This window comes from Phyllostomus hastatus, unplaced genomic scaffold (genome assembly GCF_019186645.2).
Source record: "Phyllostomus hastatus isolate PE091 unplaced genomic scaffold, TTU_PhHast_1.1 phas_contig_196, whole genome shotgun sequence".
In the NCBI taxonomy this organism is placed as follows: Eukaryota; Metazoa; Chordata; class Mammalia; order Chiroptera; family Phyllostomidae; genus Phyllostomus; species Phyllostomus hastatus.
Genome location: NW_025333709.1, coordinates 39,486,831 through 39,493,461, shown reverse-complemented (window position 1 = coordinate 39,493,461; position 6,631 = coordinate 39,486,831).

Below are 6,631 nucleotides of genomic sequence, written 5' to 3'. Positions count from 1 at the left end.
AAACAGAAAGCTGGATTCTCCTTGTCCTCTCACCAGGGTGAGCAATATGGTTTTATTTGATAAACCTACTCTAACATTCCAATCCCTTCAAGGCTTTGGATCCTTTCCTCTATTCTGAGCTACACATTGATTCCAGAACCTCTGTTTAGTGGGCCAATATCAATTATTTCAATTATTTCAATTATGTTCCTTCCACCATTATCCTACATCCTGGTTATCCATTTACATACAAATCCTCCAGATTTCTGCCTATGTTAATTGGAAAACACATGCAGTTATTTTGGAATACAGAGTACCCATCCTGTTTCACACATTTATGATACTTTTTCAAAGCCAAATGAAACTGGAATGTAGTTCAGGTCCAGAAGCAAAGAGAAGCGGTAGAGCTGGGTTCTGAGGTAAATCAGCAGGGGTGTTCAGGAAAGACCATTGCAGGTTCCTGAGGCAAAGTAATGTTAATTAACCTCCTCCAATAAGGAATGGAGAACTGCTTCAACTGTTAAAAAAGACTCATCAGAATTTAGGGGGTCAGTATCCCAAGCTTCATCAGAATATTCCCATTTCAATGTACAGAATCCTGTTCCTCCCCAACCAAGTCCCTCACTTGAACAATAGATGCCTTGCAAGGTTGGTAATTCAATGTGCACTGCATTTTAGCCACATTACCAACCCCAACTGTGCAACTATAAGTGAAAAGTCTCATTTTTTTCCAGTGAAGAGATAGCAATTTTTAGGTCTTTCATATGATACTTGAGTAGGAAATTGAAAGCCACCAGCTCATCTTTTTCTTCCCACAGTTTGTCCAGTCAATTAATAGCAAGTAACCAACTTCATTACTCAGTAGTCTGACCAAAATGGTCCTAGGTAGCAAATGTATGGTCACCTAGAACCTTGCTTCTTATAAGTATTTGATTAAGAGTATCAAAAAGTGATGTGTTGCCTAGCTCTATTCCACATCACACCATAAGTGATCACAGCTCTCTACTACCATAAATAATTACTAGTGCCTTTAAAACTGGATTGAAAACCAATTAAAAAAAAAAAAGAGAAAGAAACAAAACCCTGAACCAATATAGAAAACACATTCTCAAGGTTCTATTCCTCTAAAACCACTGTCAATACCAACATCTGTTTTTCAAAGAAACAAATGTGTGTGCCTATGTGTGTATACAATTAATGTTCCTTTCCAGTATTGTCCATTTCTACTGTGTCCTCAGGCATGCTTTGCCTTCATGTTCTCTTATTTTTTCCTATTATATAACTTAATATGAGATCCTTTTCAAACATACACAGTTTGAAGTGTTGCTATATCATGTAGAGTGAATTTAGCTAACGCATTTCTACAACTCAGATTTTCATTATTGGTTCTGAAGAGTAGGCACTGAGACATTTCCCAGTGGAACACTCTAATACCAACTGAGTGACTGTCCACTCTGCCTTGCTTGAAAGGGAAATGGATAGTATGCTTTATCCTTCTTTCAAAGGTACTAAATGAATTCCAAATAAAGCTTGTAATGAGAATTTTTACGACACATTTTCATCGTTATTCTGGATCAAATATACCTCTGATAAAAGGAGTTTTGTGCAAACATATGGCCTGAGGCTGAATTATAAGTGGATGAACAAAGTTGCACTGATGTTGAACTGGGCCTACATATCAACTGATGTGACACTGTAAAACATCAGCTTAATTTGGGGAAGAAGAGCAAATTCAGCTTTAGTGTTGATGCCTGGGGGATTAATGATTCTACATTTTCATTTTGATTCACTTATTTTGATCTTAAATTGTGAGACTCAATTACTAGAGATAAATTCCATCTAGTCTCATTGCATAATTAGTTTTTGTAGAGTCCATTATCCTAATAATTATACCCTAATTGGCATAAAAATAAAATATTCTGATAAGGGACATCAGGAAATAATAACAGTAATTAATACCAATTAAATTCCATTCACCCCATCATAGAACACAGAGGTTGGAGGTGATTTTAAAAATAAATTTATCTAGGATTAAACATAAATTATAAACACTTAGTTTAAATTTTTGGTTGTTAATTTATCTATACAAGTTAAAATACATTTAAATTCACAATTCAGAATTTTGTCCATACTTAACACAGTGCTGAGTGAATTTAATGAGTATATTTATGCTAGAAAAGTTGTGTGCTTGCTTTTATTCCTTCATTCCACCTGTCTATCCTATATTAAGCATTGAATTGAACTTTAAGGGAGTAACAACATATATAAGATATATCCTGAACAGTAGGGATAATAAAATTTCATCAGAAATTCAGGTTGTAAGATGAGGTCTCCTGATAGCGTTCTGAATACAGAAGATGTAACCCCTCTTAGGGGTAATGGTGGGGATAAAGATTGGGAATATCCTTATTCTTGTTTATAAGTGGAGGGGAAACATATAAAGATGATATTTTTGTCTCTGTTTCCTTTCTTGCTCTCTGTTCCCTAAATCCCCTGTGAAGAAGGAATGAGTTATCCTATTAAGTTAGAGGGATAGATTGAGTTTGCATGGCCCAATTCTTTTTCTTTTCCATTTAAGAGTGTGCCTACCTGCAAGGGCATATTCAGTTCTGAATATGCAGCAAATTTTACATGAGGCAGATTCAACGCCTGTGGGGAAGAATTTGCAGTTGCCAGACATTTCCCATAAATGAGGTGTATAAGACTGTCTTTCTGGGGACTTATTTTAGGAAGTCCATTAGGCTATATATTAAACCTAAGTCATTTTCTCCAACATCTTCGTTGTTTGATCTACATTAGTGGTTCAGTGATTTATTGCTATATGACACACTAACCCCAAAATTCAGTGTCTTAATTATGGTTTTCTAACAATACTGTGGATTGACTGAGCATATTTGATACTTCTGCTACTCCATATGGTTTAGCTGAGTTACTCACGTAAACTGCATTCAAAGCAAGTCACATTACCAAATTTGAAGTCAATGTGGGAGGAGATCCTACATGGGGCTGAATGCTGAGATACCTTTTTCACTGGGAACTATGATGTAACAGTCTACCACAATCTGTGCGATCCTTTGCTTACCTCTGAACTGATTAGAACTTAGAAGGAAGAGGGTTCCCATTTATTAAAGTCCTGAAATATCTTACTCTTTCCAATTTTTCCCTCTCATTGGTGTCACTTTCTCTTTAAATGTTCTCTATTTGTTTTAGTATCATTTTGTTGCAGTGTTATTGATTTTTTGAACTTTATCCACCATGTCTTTGCTATATCTGCTCCTAAATTCAACACATCTTACATATTTCAGCATGCAGTTATTTATCTCTGACATTAGCAAATTATAACCAAATAATGGATAACTGTTTATTTTTACTTCATGGTGGCTATCTTTTTCACAATAAGTAAATGTTCTATCTCATTTAGGAGTGACTTTTTTCACCAGATACTTATGATAATTTCTTCTTTATTATTTTTAGTTTTCATATTTTACCCTGCTGATACATGTTCTGATTATATATATATATATATAATATTTAAATGAATTATGGGGGAAAGGGTGAAAGATTTACAGGAACAATTATAAAGGACACATGGACAATAAGAAGGCGGGTAGAAACAGGGGAGGGAGGTGGGGATGGCTGGGGTGGTAGGGAGGGGTGGGGGAAATGGCAGAAAACTGTACTTAAACAATAATAAAAATGTTAAAAAATAAATAGAATATATGTTTTAAGGCCAAAAAAGAGAAATATTTCATATTTCCATTCAAGTATAACCTATCATGTTTCACTTTAATATAATTAATCTGGCACACCGCTTTTCCTTAGAGTTATTTATAAGAATATAAGCAATAAAATACTAAGGAGTACCATTTTGTTTGGATTAAGAAGAGTCGCTTGAAATGCAACAATAAATTGAATAAAGACTTTCACAAAAAAGGCAGGAAGGTAGTCTTAATAAGGTACATATGATAGCAAATAATGTTACACTCTTGGATCCCACAGAGAGGCCCACCTTGCGATAAACCACTCAAAATAGCTAAGATTTCAAGAAAGACTTTTTAAATTTGTACATAAATTTTCATGAACATAGCACAGTGTAAAACATAGAACACAAGAGCAATGGAAATAACTAAATGTTTCCAGATGTCCACATATAAACAAGTATACACAAGTACATAGGTAGATGACACTCCAGACCTGTAACATGGAAGGCACACAGTTTGGATCATTTCTTCCTGTGTCAGGGATGATGGTGCACTGATGTATCACATTCATTTAGCCATTGCCATTCATAATCATGCCACAAATATTAATGATACAGAGGTTCTACTTGAAGTAATGGGATGAGTAATGACAAGTGATCCATGCAGTTTTGGAAAACACAATAAATAAGTGAAATTTGAAGGAACTGGTTAGGTACACCCTGAGAATAGACTATGAAAAGAAAAATGATAGATGTCTTAAAATTTTTAAGACTTTCCATGTGAAAATTTAAATATATATATATTTTCTGTTATTCTAGGATACTTTAAGATCAATAAATAGTGCTTATATGAACATAGATTTGAACTCAATGCAATGCCTAATGTTCTGGAAATTAGAGTAACCCAGCAACAAAACCCAATAATAGACAAAAACAGCTTTTTTAAAATAGAATTGTGTAAGTAGATGTAGCTAGCTATAGACAACTATGAGAGAAAGTTATTTACTGGATGGAGTTTGAATTGGGTGAACAATAACACCTTTCTGACTATAATATTTTATTAACCATTTTCTAAATTTTATCATTATAACCTTTATGAGTTTTTAGTAGTTACCCTACTTAAAAGTGAGAAGAATTCACTGATTATGTTTACATATTTAAAGTAAATTAGCAATTAAAATTCTCTGAGCTAGATTTTGTGCTAATATTATTTAGTGTTGTATGTAAGCATTTCTCTCCGATTGCCCCACCTCTCATTTAAAAATCAGTGGCTTGGGTTGAAGATTCCAGGCAGTTTGAACCATGATATCACTGCACGTGAATTCTCTCAGTCAACAGTTCTATGCCTGTCAAACTTCTCTGCTTTAAACTATTCATTCAATCAAAACAGAAAGCACAGCCTTCAGGCAATCGGCCAGACGTTGATCACTTCTTCTTTCTATTCCCCTAGCCCTCTAGTAAGGGCCTCAAAAGAACAATGTACACTGAAATGTAATTATTTGCTTATGTATTTGTTTTTCTATTTATATTTTGAGTATCACAGGGTAAAAAATATACCTATAAATTTTGAACTCCTCAATAACTTGCTTAATTGCAGAAATATTCATTTGAGTGGGTGTTCATTGTATATCTATTCAGTGAACATTAATCTTTTACTTTGTACATTATTGAAAAGTAAACAATAACGTACAAAGTATATGATAGGCAGTAAAGAAACATGTACCATGGCAGCTGCCATAATTCTCCACATCTATGTGTCATGTATGCTATAGATCAGAGGCTAACCTGGCAGAAGATACTGAATCTGGACTACAGGTTATTTTGTTTGTTGGTTGTTTTGAAAATGTTTTTAAACTACATCTATTATTGAACTTTAAAAATCATACATTTTTATAATTATCTGGATATTGGATTTCTCTTTACACTCAAACCACTCTCATTGTGTTTCATGTATGATCCTTTAGACAGGATACATATTTTCCTATTGTCCACATTTCCCACAATTACTTATTATTTCCTTATCACTAAAGCTAAACTACTTACCAGTTGACATTTATCAGCCTACAACCAGGAACATAATGCCCATTATGTTCTTAATCATGTTTTTCATTTGGGTTTAGAATCTCTGCTACTGATATTTCTCCTTAAGACAAAATCCGGTGCTTACCTTTCTCACATAATAAGCAGATATATCCTATATGTCTTCTTTCTGGTCAGCATTTGTACCCTTTAGATGAAAAAAGATATATCAGTAAATGTATAGTGATAAAGTAGGAGTAGAGTACATTAGATAAAGACTTAGAGAAAGGCCTTCTATTTATAAAAATGAAAGTCTTCATTTCACGCATATGCTAATACAACATAATGCATGTGATCATGTATATCCTATTACTATGTCAATGGCAAGATGCCAAAATGGATTCATTCAAAATGTGTTAATACCAGTGGTTTGTGCAAACTAACTGACCATTTTTTAAAAAAATCAATAGAAAGCAATATAATATACTGGTTGGGTGTGTAGATTCTAGGGTCAAAATTCTAGTTCTGATGTTACTAGACTGATCTAAGAAAATTAAATAATCTATTTGTATCTCAGTTTACGTGTCTCTAAATAAAATAGGGACTAGAAAAATGATGACATCTTAGTGTTTTTGAGGTTTAAATAAATTATTACCTATAGCATACTTAGAAAAATGTCAGACACAGCAAGAGGGCTCAATAAATATTTTTGTGAGTGTATGTATGTAGATATATGAGGGTTTAAAATGTATAGTAATGCTTTATTTTATGGCTCAGTATAAATCATTCTTAACATAAGTACATAGAAAATTTAAAGTAGTATATTTTTATAATAAATCAACTAGATTTCAAGTGTTTGATTATTAGACATATGCCAAGCTGCAGAAATGATGATGAACAATTTTCAATACTTATAGTGTAGCATTTAAGTGC